This window comes from Charadrius vociferus, unplaced genomic scaffold (genome assembly GCF_000708025.1).
Source record: "Charadrius vociferus isolate BGI_N301 unplaced genomic scaffold, ASM70802v2 scaffold88, whole genome shotgun sequence".
Lineage (NCBI taxonomy): Eukaryota > Metazoa > Chordata > Aves > Charadriiformes > Charadriidae > Charadrius > Charadrius vociferus.
Genome location: NW_009649619.1, coordinates 3,464,334 through 3,485,880, shown reverse-complemented (window position 1 = coordinate 3,485,880; position 21,547 = coordinate 3,464,334). Strand labels below are relative to the sequence as shown.

Here is a 21,547-nt window from a genome sequence, read left to right as displayed (position 1 = left end):
CCAACGGCATCCTGGTCTGTATCAGGAATAGTGTGGTGAGCAGGACTAGGGAAGTGATCATCCCCCTGTACTCGGCACTGGTGAGGCCCCACCTCGAGTACTGTGTTCAGTTTTGGGCCCCTCACTACAAGAAGGACATTGAGGTGTTGGAGCATGTCCAGAAAAGGGGTACAAAGTTGGTGAGGGGTCTGGAGGACAAGTCTTATGAGGAACGACTGAGGGAACTGTGATTGTTTCGTCTGGAGAAGAAGAGGCTGAGGGGAGACCTTATCACCCTCTACAACTACCTGAAAGGAGGTTGCAGAGAGGTGGGGGCTGACCTCTTCTCCCTGGTGACAAGTGATAGGACGAGAGGAAATGGATTCAAGTTATGTCAGGGGAGGTTTAGATTGGATATCAGGAAAGATTATTTCACTGAAAGGGTTATTAAACATTGGAATAGGCTGCCCAGGGAGGTGGTAGATTCGCCATCCCTGGAGGTGTTTAAAAAAAAAGGGTAGATGTGGTACTTGGGGACATGGTTTAGACGTGGTTTTGTCAGGGTAGGTTAATGGTTGGACTTGATGATCTTAAAGGTCCCTCCCAACCTCAGCAATTCTATGAGTCTATAAAAAGAGGAATTCTCATCCACAAAAATGAAGTTCCACTATTTTACACAAAAAGAAGCCATTAATTATTAAATAGATATTCATTGGTTAAATCTGGGTTATATACAGAACTACTATGGCAGTGACAATAGTGCTACATAACAGTATTTACTGGCATCATGAAAAATATTCCAACCTGCAGAACTCTTCTGAGTTTATGTTTCAGAAGGACTATTTGTTTTGAACAGAATTTTCATGTTAAAGCTTAAATTTTAAAAGGTACCTGTGTTGTTTCAGAGAAGCATTAAGACCAGAAGCTCACTCTTCCAGGCATTTATTTTGTAACAATCATTTAATTTCATATTTTGTTATGTTTGACAACTTTCACAGGGAGCTAAACACTCTCCTCTGCAGCTATTGTGATTACTGAGAGAAAAATACAAAATAACTTTGAAAATTATATATCAGGTTCACTGGCAGCCTCGATCTGCTGCGCTCAGCAAGGAGGAAAGGCTGCCCAATATCTTTACCGGTGCAGTCAGTCCTAGAGGCTATTCTGACTCGTACTTGCTGGCAAAAGTCCCTAAAGGGGGGGGGGGAATCATTCATGTGCACACTCAGGTACTGCCAATTCCTTCCCAATTCTCAAAAACTTCAAAGCTACCACAAGCAAGATTTAAGACTTTAGTATGCCAACTTTACTTGCTGTGGAGTCCTCAATATAGAAGCGCTTCACCAGAAGAGACAAAGAGAGTCTCCATAAAAAACGGAGGAGAAAAAAATTGAACAGATAAAATAATTTATCTTTTATATTCAGAATATTCTGGTTACAGTCACAGAACCATGGTCAACGTTACCAAGCACTGCAGGTTAACTATACTGAAAAGATAAGTCTACAAAAGGCTTATTGGCAAGGTGGGTGCAGGGGGTGGGGGGTAAGTGTCAAATATACACAACAGATGTGTGCACGCTAAGGTCGTATCTTCAAAACTGATGCTACAGGTCTATTTATTTAACTTATTACTATAGAAAACCATAACAATCCTAAAGCATTCAAAATAGGAGATGCATGCCAGAGTAGCCCATGTTCCAATAACTGAACATGCTGTTCCCCTCAACCAGTCTTGAAAGAAGCAAATCAGAGAGAAAACATTTAAAGTTAAATGCAAGACCTTATTCTGATTTCAGGAAAGAAAAAAAAATATTGCAAATACATAGATATATATCTTTTTCATGTATATACATATATATGCATATCGCAAAGTTAGAGCTTCATTGGCTTAGCCTGCCCTGTTATGTGTACCCATTCCCATCCTCACAATTTTGTTTTCCTGTAGAACGCACCCTTGAAGGCATCAGTTTGTACAGAAGGGCAACAGCTGTTCTGTTCTGGGTCAGAGCAGATGCAGTACATACTGCCAGAGTCGTCTGTATACAATGCTTTCTCAAGAATACTCATAAGGCCTTTTTTTTTTTTTTTTTCCTTCTTCCTTTGCTATTTCTACCAAAAGCATGGCTGTGCATACTCCTGGCATGATTAGGATTTTGTGCCTCTACGGTACTGGCCAAGGAGAAAGGTAATCCCCTAAATGACTACATTCTATAGTTTTACTTTTACAGTCTCATCTTCCTTCCCCTTCCCACTATTCATCTCCGTCTCCATCCCACTCTTCATCATGTAATTTTAAGTGACATCGAACATTTAGATTATACTCAGTCTTAGACACAGCCCATGGAAAACTTCACGTAGCTGAAATTAGTAATACTGACTTCAGTGAAATGTTTGGTTGCATACCACAGTGCTCTACCTTCTAGCACAGGATTGGATCTTGTAATAAAATGTTGAGGTTTTTTAGGTTTATTTGGCTCATGGAAAGAAAGAAAAGGACGCATTTTGCTGTCCAGATGAAGCACAGCATAACTGATCGCACACTTTGTGTTGATGATGCAAAACAAGGTCTCCCGTTCTACAACAAAAATTCTAACCAAAACTATAAGCCCCAATCAAGTGAGGAATAGATCTGCTCAGTGGTACTGTTTATACATCTTTCCAGGATGGGAGAGGTTTTTGTTTTGTTTTATAGTGGCTTGGGTTTTGTTGTTACCAATCTCTCCCTTCAGTCCCATTTCCATGCAGTTTTACAGCTAGCTGCCTGAAACAGCAGTTCAGCTGTTTACTTTGCACATGGATATTACAAAACTGATCCTGTAAACAGAGAAGACTTTTTCTGTATCTAACATTGAAACAGTGGTGTTTTTTCATTCACGTCCTGCTTCTGTGAAAAGAAGTCAATGGCAGGGGTGAACGCATGGAACAGATCTCTACAACACAGACTCATCTATAAGCAGAGTTTCAGCACACAGACCCTATATAACCAAGCTAACAGCACGAGCAAAATAGTATAAATATTAAGGAAGAGAAAAACACCATCATGAGGGAAATACTAGAAGATAATGATCTGTATCAGTGTGAAACCAGCAGTACTATGGATTGAAAAATTTTGTTACTTGCAGGCAAGGCACAACTCAATTTGTCCTGCAGCTTCTTTTAACTTGCCTTCCTCAGAAGTGTTCAGCTCAAAACCAGCATGAGATCTGCTCTGAACTTGTGTCAGATTCCTCTATGAGCTACAAGAAAACACATACTTGCAGCACTCGCAGCAACTAAGATTACTCCAAACAAGAAATCCCTATACATTTACTATGAGGTTCAAGGGTAGAGGTACCAAGGTCACAATGCACTTGGCACAGTCACTGCACTGTCAGCTGTATAACTAGGACAGTGAAGTACTCAGGCCATAACGTTACTTTTCTTCTGCACAAGCATTTAGCTGTGAGCACATTTTATGAGAAGAGGGGAAAAAAGGGGGGGGGGGGGCAAGAAGCAGCTTCGGCATTAATCTAGCAGCAACCTTGCCACAGGACCCCCAAAGGTCTTCCAATGTCCTCTGCCCCATCAGGAACACCACAAGCCACTGGGCAAGATGGGGGCAGGAGATAACCTTGAATCAATTTCTTCCAAACAAACCTTCAAACTATTCCCAACCATTCAGAACTGGGCACCCAAGCCTCAATTTAAAAGAAACAAACAAAAAACCCCACCACCACCACCCCCAAAAAAAACCCACCAACCCACAACCAAAAACATCTTTAGAATTAAACTTTCCTTTCCACCTCCACCACCTACACGGATTCTTTTGAATGTTTTGTCGTAGTTCTGGAGGTCGAAGAATATGGTCCCATCATGCTCCCCCTGACATAAATAGGCAGCCTTCACTCCAGCACTCCCACAAAATTAAGCTAGGTAGCACTGAACTCCTTCCTCATAACATTAAATGTTGGTGTAAACCCTACTAGTAAAAATATCTTGGAGCTTTCAAAAAAACCAACTGTTATCCACAATAAATGTTTTCATTCCAAATTTATCTCTACTGCTCCCATCCTAAAGAACAAACAGGATGTTGTTCTCCCAACCTGGTCACAAACTGCCAGAATACATTGTATCATTCTCTCCTACTTAATTAGCAAAATAAGCTTGTTTTTCTTTTGATCAACCATAGAGCAGTATAAATGTCACTACGTCATTCAGCACTCCACATGCATATCTACAGAAAGGATCTGGTAGACAATGTTACAGCAAACCACCTAAATTCCAGCCATCTTTGCCCTAAGATTCCAGCTAGCCTCTCTCTCTCTTTTTTTTTTTTTTTTTTTTTTTTTTTTTTTTTTTTACACCTGGAAGTACAGATCAATTTCCTTGGAATTTAATCACTGAAGCACATTCTTAAGTGTTTAGTACCATTAAAGTACAGGAGAAATTCTGTATCAAGTCCAAATTTAAAGTAGATGAGCCTAAGAAAGGAACTGTAAACAGTATTTAAGAGCAAATACACCTTCTCTTTGCACCAGAAAATCTCACGATTCTAGGGTCTCAGTATTATTCTATTAACTTCTAATTTGCTGCATACTAAAGTAGAAAAAACTCTACTGAAAGTTTAAATTCCATCAACCTCAATACTCTTGAGCTGTTATGTCTCACTAGTCTTCCTAGGAACAGAAGAATGGCAAAACCAAAAATACTTTACATGGGTTTTCATGGCTGATCTGATAGTTTGACTTTTATGAAAACTCAACTAATTTGTCAGTTAGGTTTTTATGGAATGTAGAGGATGACAGGTACCTGTACGGTATTTGTGATGCCGATAATCAGATGGCATTCTCATAAGGCCCCTGAAAGAAGATTTCCATTCTGCATCACTTTTTTATTTTTGTCTGCATATCTCATCCTATGCTTGCAGTATTTTATCTGTTAAACTGTTGTCTGAGTTCAAATTCTGTGCTACAAGAACAAAGGAGTCACTCTCAAAAGTAATTTCAATGGGCCTCAATTTCCTAGGCACGCAAAAGAAAACAATTAAACGGGTGAAATTGTTATTGTGGGATTTGGTGGACTATTTGCTTGTTTGTTCCTTGCACAGAGACTGCTATAAATACATATTTCCTTATTATCTGCATTACAGGAGTATCCAAAGTATCAGGCAGGATTGGGTTTCTGTGTGCAAACAGAAAAATGCATTTCTTGCCCTGTAAGAGTTCACAGCATTGGCAATGATCCTGCAATGAGTTCTATGTGTGGCAACACTTGAACCTTTACAGGTGCCATAGTAACACTGCAGATTACTAGCAACTAAATATATAAACAAACGTTTTTCATATACATTGTTATACAGCTGTTGATTGATAATATCTTGGTCAGTAATGAACTTGGCTGGACTAAAACTACCAATCTAGAGATGAGCGGAGTATAAAAACAGTCCTTCGTGAAACCTGGAGAGACAGGTGACAAATTCCTTCCTACGATCACAATAATACTAAACGGTAACATGTGAGGAGCCTATGATAACTACCTGGTAAATCTATGGAATCGGTTGCACAGCCTGATATCTCAGCAATAAGTTTTCATTTCTGATAGCTTTGGTATCTCACTCTCCTTTTTACTTACAGACACCAGTGACATGAAGTTTTGATTAGAAGGAATTTCCTTTTGCTGCATCTCAGTCATTTATTTTTAGAAGTCCGGTGCTGACACATGAAACATTTCTAAATGCATCACATAAACACTTCCTTTTGAACAATCTAACATTACACGGTTCCTTCCAGATCATCACATGCAGCCTGACATACTCTACCCTAACTCCAAACCTGCTAGGGAAATGCTTTTCAAGAGACACCTCCGGCTGACTGGGAATAAGCTAAGTCCCTTCTGGATCACCAATATATAGATACAGATCTACTTTATCTTCACAGATAGAAAGACAAAAAAAGAAATAAATAACATTTTAGCATGGGGGTTTCCCAAATGCCACCATGCACAGTCCACACATTATTCAATGTGAATCTAAAAAGAGTTCCTTATTGCTTGTTTGCAACCTTTGCTTCCGACACTTGACCCAAAATTCCAGATATGTCCTTTAAACTCTGCTGTTATCTAGTGCTTGGTGAGAAAAAATGAATTTTCTGAATTAAGCCTGAAGCCTCAAACCAACTCACTGTAATTCAGGAAAGATATTTATACACCTTCTCAGAAGACTGGTTTAACTTTGCTCTCCTCCCAGTCCTTGGACATAACCAGCGAGGCTATACAATCACTAGGATATAACTGGAGGTAAAGAAAAGGTGATAAAACTGAAGCTGTTAAGACAGGGATCTATAACTATGAACCAATGCTGAAGCCTTTTCTCATGTGACCAGTCATAGTGGAATCAACAGAATTACTAATACAAATTAGGACTCCAGGATTGAGTTTATGAGGATTATCTTGCTCTGGGTAATACACTGTTTTACAAGTATGCTCCTTTAGATCCCCATTATTCAATGTAAATATGCAGAACAATCACACTCTGTATTGATTAGAATTCACAGAAAGCATACGCAGAGACAAAGATGAATGCGGCATGAATAAAGCACAGTCTCTTTGACCATTCTTTTGTGTTTGTACTGACAATGATTTAACTGTATTTTTGTATTTGAATTTAAAATAAAGTCTATTATAAAAAAGGTTTAATTGTGATACGGTATATAATTATCTTCAAAGGTTTATATGGCACAGAGGTAGGTTTGAGCTGAAATTCTGGACTCCATTCACACAGGTGTGTGGGAGGCCAACTCTGGACCTCTCTATGATTTTGTCAGCAACAGTAAGAGGCTACCGATCTGCACTGCATTCAAAACAGCTGAAAAATCAAATCCATGTGATTTATTGGCACCATGCAAACATTAAGTAAGGTGACTTATTAGCAAATATGCCTAAGACTATACTACCTAATCCCATGTATTGTCATGACAAGGATCCTCAAACTGTTCTTCACTTAAAATCAATATATGGATCAGTCCCAAATTACTTCCCAACAGGACTCTATCACTCATTTTAATTATGAGCCAAATCCTGTATCCCTTGCTACCCTCACAGCAAAAGAAGTCAGGAACTGTTTTAGCTGTATATGGAATGAATACTATTCTGATTCAGATCATTTAAAGTAAAAAAGGCAAGAAACCCCTTCAGAAGTTCTATTCTAGTTCGGAAAATTAACTCTTCTTATTCTAGATCTTGTGCAAACAGTCAGGAATAATACTAAATTTATACCATTTACACAATTGGAGTACATTGTCTTGCTATCATACCTGTTTACAAACAGCCATAGAAGCAGAGTTAAACACTTACGGGCCTCGACTACAAATGACAATCAAGTCCTTGCAAATCCTTCACACAGCATCGAAGCTACAAAAGTAATTCACCATGACCTAACAGCCTTACTAAGCCTTTGTTTCCATTTTTTCAATTGTATTTCAATATTTAAGAGTTGTAAATTCGGCTGAAAACAGAATACTCCTCACTGTATTTGAAGTATGTAGTACTTAAATAAATCCAGGTTTGTATATAAGAATTCATTTTCCAAACTCGTGAGCACTCATTATTTTTGTTCTGAAAACTTGCATCAGTCATATTAATTCCTTTCACATAATTTATCACATATCTTCTGGTTTAGATGACAACTGTCTATTGTAACTGCAATACATACCCATTACTTTCATATAGTGTTGAATGTTGCATGTCTAACTTTAGATAGGCAGATTTCATTAATTGTAAAATAATCTAAAAAAGAACATTAGTTTACCAGCTTAATTGGTGTTAATATCTAAATTACATAGTAATTATGAAAAGAGAAAATGTTAAGATACGGTTTTACAACAGAAACCTAATAGTTCATTTAGATACTGGAAACCAACATTCACTTTCTTATCAATTTTTGGTGCATTTCAAAGCATGCCTCCTGGTCTAGTGGTCTGAAACTCCTCTTTCACACATGGCTGCCACCAGTAGCTGCTTTTCTGTATCACATTTATAACCAGACTGCATTCAGTTATTCGCATGCTACTTTGTAGACATGTACATAAAGCATTGACAAAGTCTCTGAAAACAAAACAGTGCAAAAAGAAAAAAAAATGCAAAGGTGCCATCCAACCACAAAGAAATACCAAAATGTGACAGCAGTCAAGCAGAATAATGCAACCTCAACGAATCCAGCCCACGCTGCTTTACGATACATAAAGTGATTATCTGTTAAAGACTGGTGGTTCATTCAAGACAAGGGGGCAGGTCTCCGTCCAACAGCCTGTCCTGCAAGAACCACTGCCTGGCAGCAATGACTGCATGGACAGAGACTCTTCCACCCACTCACCTCCAGAAGTGACCTCTTCAGAACTGGGTTGAGGAACATTGGCAGGACAATGTGGGGAAGCTTGCATTGCTGCCGCCCTTGCTATACCTGTCCTGTGGAGAAATAGAGGACTTAATTTCCAGGGCTGTCAGTCAGCACCTTCCACACTACAAGTGAAGGAAAAAGAAATGAATTTGACAATGCCTGTTTCAAGCGAGTACATTTTGGGGTATGGTGAAGAACCCCCATTTTCTACTGAAGCATCTGGGTTACTTTCACATCTTCTGTGGAGCTCCATTTGCTTGCCCGGCCAGCAAGCTGGATTCTTTGGTTCATGAGTTGATGATGCCCTTGCCAGTTACCTACATAGCAAGCTGGGATATGGGCACTGAGAACCAACTTAACTAGACAGCCTAAATAAAATAAATGAGGAAATCATGTTTTAATTAATCTCTCAACTCTAACACGAACAGGTACTTGCCATTGGATAACTGTCTCCGTTCTAACTCCCTTTCAAAATGGCAAGTTTCTTAGTCGGCTCTTTACACATTTCCATTACTATGTGAACTACCTAACAGAGAAGCACTTCTTTTGCTTCTGCTGTCCCATCCATTCCACAGAGGCATTTTATTTTACTTCCACATTAATCTAAATAGGGTTACCAAAAGAATCAATCCTAACAAAGACAACTTTTAAAGAAAAAAAGGAAACTTTTCACTACCCTCATGGTTTCCAGCTAGGACAATGGTTTTCAGCCACCAGTTTTCAGTGTGACACATACAAATGATTTGTATATACCAAAGTGCAGTCCATTAGACAGACAGGGACAAAAAAACCTCTATCTGAAATACATGAATAAATCACTCTCTTGAGTGTGGTGATGAATGCAATATTTTGCAATTTCAAAAACAATTCTCTAAAAGCCTTACTAAAAGAAGTGCGTTTGCTTCCAAGAGTGATCTCTGTGTATCTTTCAGGAGTACCATGATGGTTTTTGTTGGAGGAAATGTCAAGTTTAGACACAGAGAACTGGAAGCTAATGACCAACCGTTTTCCTCTGGTAGGAGTGTGCACTGAATACTGATGTTCACAGGCAGGAACAATTTCCAATAATTAATTGGAAACATATCAGCCTTCATTGCATTTGCTTAACTTTGGTCAACAGCAATGTTAATCTTGCAAGTGAATTGAGAGACAAGACAAAGCCTATGCACGTGAGGTTTATATATAATTCAGAACCGCTGAAAAGCATGGAAAGCAAGCCAAGAAAATGATGATTATAAAAATATGGGAGAGAAACTCTATTAAGGAAAAAAAAACCAAACACAAAACAAACCCGACTTTTATTATATCAATTACTTAAGCTCAATCTTTCAGCTAGGTGTATGTCGAAGAGTAAATGTACGTGTAAATAGAATTGTTCACTTCTTACTTGAGCAAAACAGACTCAGATTTGGGCATCACTCGCTTCCTGAACAAAGATGCCAGACAGGGCGTTTTCTTAATTTTTATTTTTATGTTTTCATTTGCCACTGTGTACTGCTTTTCTCTTCACAAAGTTCCCAGTTTCCAACATGCTAACCACTTCAAAGCAACAAAACAGTTTGTCTTTCTGAGTATCTACTACCTTGGACTATGATTATGGCTGTCCATGGGCGATGATTATAAACAGACTTTGGCCAAGATGTTTGGATGAGGTATCTCCAAGAGGAATAATAACAATTGGTCACATATATAACCCCATATTTAATAAACACAGCATTGAAATATAAAATAAGATACAGCAGGTTGGCTCAAAGAAATAGGACAATGATTAATTCTGTCCTGAGCACTACAGATAGATGTTCTGTTCACTTTCTAAGACAGTGATTACTCTACGCAGTAACAGGAATTTTAGTATATCTGCTCCTTTTACTTATATGACAAATTACTAGGAGTAGCAGAAAGAACCAAAATCATCATGGAACACTGATGACCTTCGGTTTTACATACTGTCTAAACCCCTCCCAGAGTCATAAAAAGCTGCCCCAAAAAGACCATGATATTTAGATAATCTAGATGTTACAGTAACAATGCACAGTCATCACTGATACTTTTCTCTCCAGACAGAGAAAAAAAACTCAAACACTTTGAAATGTTCAGGGCTGGTTTCTAATAATCCTTGGAAGGACTGGCATTAGTGGAAACAGGTTTCACCCAAAACCACAACTGTTAATGCGTTTACCCTCCCTCAAATGCAAACTGGTAAAAGCTAAAACTGTTAGGGCAAGGGGGGAAGCTACAGCTGAAAGCAGCAGCTAAAACAGTCACAGTGTGAATTTTTGTTTGTTTGCTTTAGTAATCTACAGAAACGTCAAATGCCAAGCATTTCACACATTGAGGGTAACCTACATTTGTTTCAAAACCAAGCCTTAAGCGTTCAAAAATAAGCACTTTACGCATTAAATGCTTCCAAGAGCCTTTCCTTTGCTTACATCCTCCTGATTTTCTCCCCACAAGTTAACTGTTGTTCTTAAACCTCCACTACAGGCCATGTTGACCTATGTATCCTAAGCACTTCAAGAGGCACTTTAACCATACAGGATATTTCTGAAAGGTAGGATCACTTTCACTGTCTGGGAGAGTAGTTCATGGAATAAAAAAGAAAACAATTTTGCCACAGGAGAAAGAGATGTTCCAGAGATTAGTCCAATTCAAACAGGAAGCTCTTCCATGACAGAAAACACATGCTATTTTTAGGATGAACTCGCATCCTGCCACCATATCCAAGCCCTCTTCTTCCTTGTTTAAACATTGGTCAGAATCTATTGTGTATACAAGGACTGCAATAGAGGTCCTGGACTTCGTTCTCAGATCCACCAGGAATTTTCCTGAGAGTTCTATAGAAATCACTAGGTTTTCTACAGTTCACTCTCCGTTTGGTAAAGAAAACTTACCTTTCAGTCTCCATGACTGGAAAAAGAAATGGTGAGAAGTCCATTGCGTGGACCTTTAGATGAATGAATCCACACATCTACGGCTGCAGCAGTGGATTCCTCATCTCCATTCTTCACCCAGTGACAACATTCAGGTGGTGGTTGAACACAACCTTTCCTGTTTCTTGCATGTGTGCGAGGACAGTATCACTGTGGACTGTAGTCCCACCCAGGTCCCCCCAACCAACATATAGCTGGTGAAGAAAAATAAGCTTGTCAATTTGTACCTACAGCTAAATCACGTAAGTCATCACTGCTAGGGAGCCCATACTTATGTTCCAGCATCCAGAAATGGTGTTGCTAGTACCTGAACTTTCATGGATAGTCGCTACAGAAAAAGGAATAATGACAGTTTCAATATAGTATATGCTATGGCTTTGCTAAGAACCTATGATTTTTTATTTTATTTTTTTTTCACACAAGCTAAAAAGCATATTGATTTCTTTCAAGTCCACCGCACACTAAATGCAATTCCCACTGTTGCTATTTGAGGTATTAGATAAAAAAGCCATCTTTCTCACTAAGAAGAGAATCAACGAGTCTTTCATAAAGCAGAAATGTCTAAGGCTCTTCGGTATATTTCAAACAATCTTGTCAGATGGAGGTAGCTAAAAACTTACAGTGATTCATGAAAAAACATACAGAAAATTCACTTTGGTGCCATCCAAGTTTAGTGTATGTTCACTGTGCACTGTGGACTGCAAGGCATTGCCAGTCTAAAAATATCCATAGTGATATAACTAACAATACAAGCTCAGTGTACAAAACTCTCAGTTACAAATTAAGGGAAGACAAGAAATGGCTGCAAAGCAACAAAAAAATGCCATCTGTGAGGATCTAGATGGACCCTGAGAAACTTCAGGAGGTTCAACAAGGAGAAGTGCAAAATTCTGCAATTGGGGCCGAAGAGCTCCACACATCTGGCTGAAAAGCAACTGGTAATGTAGCAGCCTGGCTGGAAAGAACCTGGGGTCATCCTGGATGCTAGGCCGAATATGAGCCAACAGTGGGCTAACACATGCTGGGCTAACACTAGGAAGAATGTGGCCAGCAGAAAGGGGGAAATCACTCTCAACTCATCACTGAAGGGGCTACACTTTGAACACTGTGTCCAGTTTCCAATCCCCACCAGCTGAAGTGGAGAAATTGGACAAAATCCAGCAAAGTCTTAAGCACCTACCAAGTTGGTCAGGTGCGAGGGACATTTGCAGAGACTGAGGGAGCTGGGCTTGTTTAACCTGGTGAAAAGGCAGCTAAGGGCAATTTAATAGCAATTTACAACTGATTGACAGGGATTTTAGAGACAATGGAGCCAAACACTTCTTGGTAGTGGTGCATGATGTTGTAAGGTCAAAAGCAACTGAGCGGCAGCTTGGGAAGTTCAGACTGGCTACTTAGAAAAGCTTTTTGTCTAGGAGGGTAGTGCAGAACTAGAAAGGTTATCCAAAGAGGTTGTGGCATCTCCATCTTTGGAGGTGAATTTCAAGACTCAGCTATACAGATTCACAGCTGACTTGATCTACAATTTTGGCAAGACTGTGCTTCCAGTGGGACACTGGACTACAGACTTGCAGAGGTCCTGTCACACATACACCAATTCTATACTTCTACAAAATCACAGAATCACAGAATGGTCAGGGTTGGAAGGGACCTCTGGAGATCATCTAGTCCGACCCCCCCTGCCAGAGCAGGGTCACCTACGACAGGTTGCACAGGACAGCGTCCAGGCGGGTTTTGAATGTCTCCAGAGTGGGAGACTCCACCACCTCTCTGGGCAGCCTGTGCCAGTGCTCTGCCACCCTCAAAGTAAAGAAGTTCCTCCTCATGTTAAGATGGAACTTCCTATATCCAAGTTTGTGCCCATTACCCCTCGTCTTATCACTGGGCACAACTCAAAAAAGATGGTTCCCATCCCCCTGTTTACGCCAGTTTAAAATGCGAGTTTATAAGACATGAAACTCTCTAGCATTCTGTAGAACAAAATCCCTTTGCTAAGCCTCCACTCCTTGCTTGTCTGCTGTGATATTTCAGAGCGATCAACTAACATGCTTTGAGTGTCCAACCCATGGTGAGATTCTACAACAACATGGTTAAGCAAACGAACGCCTGTTCCAAAGGGCTGGACTGCTGTGCCCCATTCTTTGTCACTAACAACCCAAACAAAGCACAAAGAGACAAGATTTGCACCAAGAAGTGTGCTTCACAGACCCAGAGCTAGAAAAGGTGACATCTCTTCACTACAGCTTACTGTAATTTTTAAGACTGATTAATTGAAGAGCAAAAAAGCCAGTGAAGGTTCTAGAACACCAGACTTCTGAGGAGCAGCTGAGAGAACTGGGATTGTTTAGCCTGGAGAAAAGGAGGCCGAGGGGAGACCTTTCACTCTCTACAACTACCTGAAAGGAGGTTGTAGCAAGGTGGGGGTCGGTCTCTTCTCCCAAGCAACAACTGATAGGACCAGAGGAAATGACCTCCAGTTGCATCAGGGGAGATTTAGATTGGATATTAGGAAAAATTCCTTCACTGAAAGGGTTGTCAAGCATTGGAACAGGCTGCCCCAGGAAGTGGTGGAGTCACCATCCCTGGAACTATTTAAAAGCCATGTAGATGTGGTGCTTTGGGACATGGTTTAGTAGGACATGGCAGTGTTAGGTTTACGGTTGGACTCGATGATCTTAACGGTCTTTTCCAACCTCAATGATTTTATGATTTTAAGTGACTAATTCTGCATTTAGCACACAATTTTTCATCCCTACAACACAACTGTGCTAATTCTTCAGCCATAGTCTATTCCTTGATAGTGGGTTAATCTTTGAGGTAATGCCTCAACCAAAGCGCTCTGGAATGCTCTTAACAGTGATCACCAACTACAGGGAGACTCTTCATCGGTTTAAAATTAAGTATTTATCCAAATGTTCTGCACATAGCTCAAAAAAATCACTGTGTCATTATGATACTACGACAATATGAACTTTCTGGAAGCTGTAAAAGCATAATTTACGAGGACAATATGAACCTAACAAATAAGTGCAAACCCAAAAGTACCTGAATGGACAGATCAAAGGGAAGAATTACCGTTTTGTTGACATGTACATTTTTTTTAGTTCTGTTAGAGATAACCCTGAAAACTATCTGTAACAAAGAAATTTAAGGGCTGAAACTGTTACTGACATTCATGAAATATCCTGTAATTTTTTTCAGAGAGAATTAATTATACCTTTCATGCTACTCATCCATTGAAAGATCTCCTAGTTAGCATTAATTTGAATTCTATTGCAACATAAATTAACACACCTTAGACACATTTATTAGCCCTTTAAATAACAAACTGATAATGTGTCCAGGCAGTACATCACTGAAAAGGAGAAAAAGACATACAATTAAAACCTGAACTCCAATCACTTTGCATTTCAGAAACTTAAAAAGTAGCCTGAAGCAACATTACCTCAAAGAGAAAATCTGGACAGTAGCTTTGCTTCAAGCAAAGACATAAGAGTATTTAAAAGAAAACAATATGCAGAAAGGATAAATCATGTAGAACGAGTAGGCAAAAAGGTCAAAGAAAAAGAAATGGGTTTGTACCCACTTGTTATTATAAATTTAAATACATTAAGCTCCTAAGGAAACTTGCAAAGACAGTATTAAGGTCACAGTATTCCACAGGATAATTTTAGTAATACCCTAAAATTAAAAAATTATATTATGCAAGAGAGTTTGCGAGTAGACTTCCTAACCTATTATGCAAAGAAACAAAATTGTAATTTTAAATTGATATAGTAACTATGGAAAATCTGTTATTTTGGCTAAAGAATAAATTCTTGATAGGCTAAACATACAGTTTAATGGTGAACAGGAATGCAGCAAACCCTCAGAAAATTAACTAAGACCTTTAACAAATCCACATTATTTCAGCTCCCAGGACTTTTTTTCTTTTGAAACTGCAGAATGTTCTTACATTTCCTGACAGTATGTAGAAAATTCTAAGCTTTGTAGAATCTAAGATTTCTGAATACGGTGAAGTTAGGCCAAATTTCCACCATTATCTTTTTTTGTCCTAAAGAACAAAACCAGTAATGGTATTGAATCTCTGAAGATTCAGCACACTGAGATTCACAAGAGAGGTTTTTGGTAAGCTATTACTTTATCCATTCTTGCACTAAGTTAGATAAACTCTTCAAAAAAACTCTCGCAGTATCAGAGATTATGTACTACATCTACACAACATATACAGTGTAGTACTGAAGACAAAAGTAACTAAGGTTACTATACAAAGTAATTAGAAAAAAATAGGTATAGAGATTAAAATCAGGACTCTCAAAGCACAAACAAAACGTGGTTTGTATATACAGACATATATTTTTATGGACTTGTACATAGAATACAGCTATGCAAAGCCATGCACCCTGATCCAATCCCACTGGAGACAGTGGACAGTTCTTAATAGACTTCACTGAATACTAAATCACAATTATGTAAAGGCTGTAACAACCTCCCAGAATTTTAAAGAAGAAATTGTTGCTGTGTGATGGAAACACAGATCTTAGTGTCCTAACAAAAATAAGTAGTGCATTTCAGTTTTCTAAAAACCTACCAGAGTCAAAAAAATAAAACAATTTCAAAAAAAAGAATCTTCCTACAACTTCCATTATTTCCAGTCACTTCCAGTTCTATAGTAGAGTGGTAAACTTAGAAAAGGGATAATAAGGCAAAATCCTGACCCCACTCTTCAGACAAATCTGTTGATACTAACCTGTTTAACTAGGACCTTGCCCAAGAAGCCTGCCAGGCCTCCTTACAAAGTCAGAAATTCCTTTTCAGTAGAACGATGTAGAAGGAGAGACTCTTCAAATTTCAAAATGACCCTCCCCTTGCACCTGAGGGTCATACACAGATTAATCAGTCACTGTAAGACTAAGATGATTTTGAGTGACATGTGTGTACTTTTATGACAGTAAAAGAATGGTACTGGGTGGCAATCCCAGGTCTTGCACTCACAAGATTCAACGGATATAAGTACAGAGAGCAGAAAGAACCTGGCAAAGAGTGCCAAAAGCGTTATGGTTTTGGCTGGATTTCCATTTTTTTCAATAAAGATTTCTGGAGCTTGAAGAGTAGCAAGTACTGCAGATAAAAGCCAAGTATCACTTGTATCAAGTCAAGCAGCAAATGGAAAGACAACAATTGCAGCCAAGGAAGGAATGACTATATTTCTGTCTCCCTATTTCTCTCGTCAGCACTGCTTGGATCTACATATTCCTGACTGCTCCATAGTCTAATAAGTAGGGAGCATTACTTCCAGAGAGAGACATGCTGAGAATTTAAAGCTTTGGGCCCCTGCTTGACCAGAGGTGGAACAGTTGCCTTCTGGCAGGAATTAAAGGTGGTAGGGAAATTTCACAAAGGGAATTAAAAGACGGTCTGGAAAGTGGCCAAAAGGAGATCAAAGGAACTTTAGCAGCATGAAGACACATACCAGAAGCACATGAAAGGAAACTTCAAGGCAGACCATTAGGTTTAAGAAAGTATCTGTTGCCTGGGTAGCAGGCTGTCTGAACCAGGGGAAAATGTAAATTATTCTTGTGAAATATTTAGTCCCAAAATATCCATACTCTATTGTATCATTTCCAGTCTTGACCACATGTCAGACACTTAGAAGAACAGATGTAATTTAGATTCAGCCCAGATTTTGAACTATAAGAAATGATCAGCATATCCTTCTTCCTCTTCTTCAAGTGTGGTATGTTACTGGGCCTAAGATTCAGATTCTGGAAAATACCAGCTATCTGTGAGCTAAAACACAGGGCAACTATAGCTCACAACTTATATCACATTTATCGTGGTAAATATATGATATAGGCATGAGTGTTTATGATGGTAAACTGAGACCTTCTCAAAACACCGGTATGATGAAATTCCCCTTAACTGGAAACAGTGACAGAAGAAAGAAATTTGGAAAGACTACATAGGGTACGGACAGACCTAGAGAGCTTTAAATTAGCTGAAGACCCTAGTAGACTTGGTTGCTGCTAATAGACCAACCATGGCAGCACAGAGCTCATTATTTAACCCTGCTTTTTTGTAACGTCATTAAAGACTTAATCTTCAGAAGTAGTACTAAAGGTAAAAAATACGATTGCTATGTTTCCAGTGTTGTCACACAAAGGGCTGGTAGCAGCAGCAATGCAGGGGTGCATTGAGACGCTGGTGTACTCACCACCACCGTGACACATCGCAAGCGGGAAAAGGAGCAGCAAACGGAGCACGGACAGAATCCGCATGTTTATCCACATATTTACTAGACTTGCCAAGCATTTCTATTTTAATATGAGCTTCTGTGTTTAGTTTGTCTGCAATGCAGAAAGTCTCTCCTCTCTGAAACATAAGCTAATAGAACTTTCAAAATCATGTTCTTTCCTCTTTTTGTACAGAGAAAGAACATACAGAGGGGGAGGAAAGAACACGTCTTCACTGGGACTCACTCACAGAATTGCAGGTACAAGCTGGCCCCAGAACAATCAGTTATTTTACAGAAATAAAACCTGTCCACTTTTGATGTTGTAAAGCAGCTAGCTTCAAAAGAAGAAATGGACTGTCCATGAATCGATCTGGGTAACCCCCCGAGCTGAAAAGAGGGGCTCTGGGGATTCTGAATTGGATAAAAGCTTCAGGGAACTGTTGGGTTATTGCTTTTAAGAACTATTAGGATGAACAGGTCCTTTTCCTCATCTGTGTTTCTGCCCTATGTGCTACTATTGCACTCTGTCAATAAACTCTGTTCATCCTTCCATCAGTAAAAGCAGTTTTTGGAAAATAAAATTAAAAGACTTACAGGGAAACCTTCCTGTCTTCCAGCAGAAGGTTTCTCAGTGGGTCACAGAACAACGAATAGAAAAAACAATGACTGTTTACATAAACTCATGAGAATGACCACTTACAAGCTAAAGCACAAGACTTCCCCAAACTGCTTGTCCAGGATGAGCAAACTGGTAAAGTTACTGTTTTTAGGTGAAACAACTGTGCTCAAGTTTGCTAGAACTGTCTTGCACCTCTTCTAGCATCAGGTTCCACCCATGATGGCAGATCCTAGTTAAAATGTTTAGGTATCTCTTGTTGTCACACGTAGTCAAAATTCATCTAGCTACCTTTTATTTATTTTGGATGCAGGTATTAGCACTATTTAACTAATATATCTTGCTTTGCCAGCTCCCTCAGGGTTTCACTTAAACAATAAAATCCCAAATTTTGGAGTCACAGTTTCTGAACTGCATTGCAAAACTGCAAAAGGCAAAGAACAGGAGCACTTCCATTGGTCAGTTTTGAAAGCAGACTCTGATAAGTTCCTTTACTCCTCTCCTCAAGCTCAATTAATTGGACTCTGTTATTGTAACAGAGCATATCTACCATAATAGTACCACCAAGCTGAGTGGTGCAGTTGACACACCTGAGGGATGAAATGCCATCCAGAGGGACTTGGAGAAGCTCAAGAAGTGGGCCCGTGTGAACCTCATGAAGTTCAACAAGGCCAAGTGCAGGGTCCTGCACCTGCATCGGGGCAAGCCCTGGTATTAATACAGGCTGGCGGATGAAGGGATTGAGAGCAGCCCTGCAGAGAAGGACTTGGGGGTACTGGTGGATGAAAAGTTGGACATGAGTTGACAACATGCACTTGCAGCCCAGAAAGCCAACCGTATCCTGGGCTGCTATCAAAGGAAGCGTGGCCAGCAGGTCGAGGGAGGTGATTCTGCTCCTCTACTCAGCTCTGGTGAGACCGCACATGGGGTACTGTGTCGAGCTCTGGAGCCCTCAGCACAGGAAAGGCACGGACTTGTTGGAGCACGTCCAGAGGAGGGCCACAAAAATGATGAAGGGGCCAGAACACCTCTCCTATGAGGACAGGCTGAGAGAGTTGGGGTTGTTCAGCCTGGAGAAGAAAAGGCTCCAGGGACACCCTATTGCCACCCTTCAGAACTTAAAGGGGGCTTATGAGAAGGATGGGGAAAAACTTTTAGGAGGGCCTGTAGTGACAGGACAGGGGATAATGGTTTTAAACTGAAAAGGGAAGATTTAGACTAGGTATAAAGAAGATTTTTTTTTTATGCTGAGGGTGGTAAAACACTGGCACAGGTTGCTCCAAGAGGTGGTAGATGCCCCATCCCTGGAAACATTCAAGGTCAGGCTGGACAGGGCACTGAGCAAGCTGATCTAGCTGAAGATGTCCACACTCATTGCAGGGGGGTTGGACTAGATGACCTTTAAGGTCCCTTCCAACCCAAACTATTCTATGATTCTATATATTTTAGGAATCTTCAGTTACAAACCTGTTAAATCAAACAGTCACCCCATTAACCTATGATCCGGATCTTTCAAAGCATGTGAAACTACAGAACTAGTATGCTAGTTCTAAATCTGTCAAGCTGCACAATGAAACAACATTTTAGAAATGGTAGCCGACAGATGAATACATTAGAGAAATCAGATTTAAAGCCAGTCAAAATGGTTAGTGGCAGGTCTAAAAGTAAAAGCATTTTTAACATAGAAATTTACATTTTAAACCTTGGCAAAATTCAGATAAGATTTTCTATTTAGTCTTAAATCTCGAAAGAGTTACTGGATATATTACTGTCTTGGATAATGAATATCCATGAATGTACATGCTCATATGCACAAACAAATTTATGAATGGAGATTTCTGGATCAGAGATGACTTAGCAAGAGGGACATTAAGAGCTTAGAAATATTTGCAACATTTCAGGAAAGGAAATTCTGCCAAACTGGGTATTTTTTAAAGAAAACTGTGTAAATTCAATTGCTAACAATAATATGCCAGCCATAACAACAGAATTCAGTCATTAAAAAGTAAAATAAATGAATAGCTTCCTGTGCTAAAATATAACTACATCTATCAACTCTCATATGTAATAACCAGGCTGATATTTGCTCTGTGGAGTCCGACTCGCTAATTCGTCCAATTTACACCAACTTCTTGGATTTCAGGAACAAAAATCATTTTCTGTCTAAATATACTTAACAATCAGAAATGAATCCCTCTGTAAACAATTTTCCACATTGGCAATCACCTTTGTTAGTAATTATTTATAGTGCAGAAGCATCAAGCTTTCCGCTATCAAATTTAACATTACTAGTATTACTACCATTTCCTGGGTACATCCAGGATAACTGTCAAACATTTTTCCAATATACTTATAGTTCATATTTTCCCCTTTCTTTCTACTGTGCACAAATATTACAAAAGCCTTATAAACAGATGGCTTCAAGAAAGCATTACAGTAAGCATCACTACTATGTAAGTCTTTACAACGCTGACCGAAACATTAACACTTTTGGTACACATTTAACAGTTGGCACAGAGCAATAACAGGACCCTGATGACAGACCGCAGCTTTATACCTGCGGAAGTCAGCACTGCTCACAGCAGCCTGTGCTCTCAGGAGCAGGCAGGTGCGGTGTTTCCCTCTCTGCTAGCACAGGACAAATTTAAAACCAGGCCAAGTTCGCTGGCATTTTCTGAAGAAGCTGGAATCTTCGGTTGGTGGGCTAACCGGTGTCTCTTTCACTCTGGTCTCTGCTGACGCTCCCGCTGTGATGGGACAGGCTCCAAGAGCAGCAGAGAAGGGAGGGTGGGCAGCCCGAGCTACAGCTTCCTCTGGAGAACAGACTACTTGCTACCAATAACTGCATCCACAAGCAGTTTCAAATCAAATCCTGAATTTAAAATACTCTGAAATTAGTTCGAAGGTATGAAAAAGTAAAATAAACATTCTCAGTATTTCAACCTAACCAAAAAACTGGGGAAGATCCATGCAACAAACAACTGTTTGTTTATCCTCCATACAGATCATATTCTGCATTAATTTCTGCAGGGCAGTTCGAATTTTAAGCAACTAAAAATCTTCACTTGGTCACAGTGTAAATTCTTGTACGTAATTAGTCTTAAAGGTTTAATACAATTGGTCTATTTGCAATATCCTTACTACTAACAGATGCAATTCATTCTGTTTTTAATATAGCAACTTTTTAACATTTACCTTGTGCCACAAAAGGCCTGTAGTCTATATGACCCATTTTCCTGAATTGCAAGCGAAAGCACAGAAATGTTAAATCCAAGAATTAAGTACATACCTAACCCTAGAAAATAAAATCCATGTCCAAGTAATCCATTTTTCAGAGAAACTGCAGCTCATCATCACCACAGGGGAAAATCAGAAACGCAAGGACACTGCTTCTCACACCATGGTATAAGGAAAGC

At 39.5% G+C, this 21,547-nt stretch overlaps 1 protein-coding gene across 1 annotated transcript in view; it reads right to left on the bottom strand.

The window, feature by feature from the left end:
- PPP2R2C (protein phosphatase 2, regulatory subunit B, gamma) overlaps positions 1–21,547 on the bottom strand; it is a 140,967-nt gene that overhangs the window by 110,158 nt on the left and 9,262 nt on the right. The gene's annotated exons all lie outside the window — the stretch shown is intronic.